The following is a 950-nucleotide window of genomic DNA, read 5'->3' as shown; positions in this document are numbered from 1 at the left end:
ATTAAGAACTAAATTTTTTAATTTTTAATTATCAAATTTTTCCTTATTTTTTGAAATATACAATTATACAATACACAATGTCATATTGTGAGAAAATTGTGGGTGATAAAAAAAATTGATATCGAATACGATTTCAGCACTAAAAAATACATAAGATTTAGGTAAATTAGTTTAAAAAGTTTTTACAAAAATTTTTTTTGTTGGTCTGTGTAATCAATGATTAAAATAAAAACTTCACTAATTTAATCAGTATTTATCAACAGGGAGGGTTAGTGCCAACTTTTAGGAAAGGGAGCAGGTGAGCAATGCTAGGGCCTACCAAGCAATACGCATCAGTAATATGTCGAAATTAATTTTTTGTTTTAATGAATACTATTTTACATCTTTAACTATTGTCTTTAACAGCATCTAGGTTTTTAATCAGTACTACGCGCTCGTTTTTCTTCAGTCTCTGTCTTTTTTATCGGAAAGTGTCGTGTTTTAACGTTGGGGCAACAGCATATTTACATGCAGGTTGAACGGCATATACCCCTGGGCGGCAAATATCTCTTCATTTTAATTTAAAAAAGTAACAGTAGCTATGTGTGAACGATATTTTTAAAAGTCGAATTGCGTTTTCATTTGATTGTGAACAAATCAACTTCTGCTTTTTATAGTCCTATAATGGTTCCATTTCTCATTCGAACGTACGGAACCCTAACCGGAGAACCAACTTAACATTGTAGTTAAGAAAAAAACATATTCTCCCAAAATGTAAATTTGTTTTGTTGATAGATTTACCACGTTATGTCCAGACTATAAACTTCTTAATTTTCTAAATCTATAAGTAAAGAACTATTTTCTGTATTTTTTTTTTTAAATTTCAGGTTCAGTAGTTTCGGAGATTAGAGGGGGAGAATGGCCAGTTTTTATCTATTTTCTTAAACAACTATAAAACTATTTATATTAAA

This window comes from Agrilus planipennis, unplaced genomic scaffold, assembly GCF_000699045.2.
Source record: "Agrilus planipennis isolate EAB-ADULT unplaced genomic scaffold, Apla_2.0 scaffold18, whole genome shotgun sequence".
In the NCBI taxonomy this organism is placed as follows: Eukaryota; Metazoa; Arthropoda; class Insecta; order Coleoptera; family Buprestidae; genus Agrilus; species Agrilus planipennis.
Note: the sequence above shows the minus strand (reverse complement) of the source record.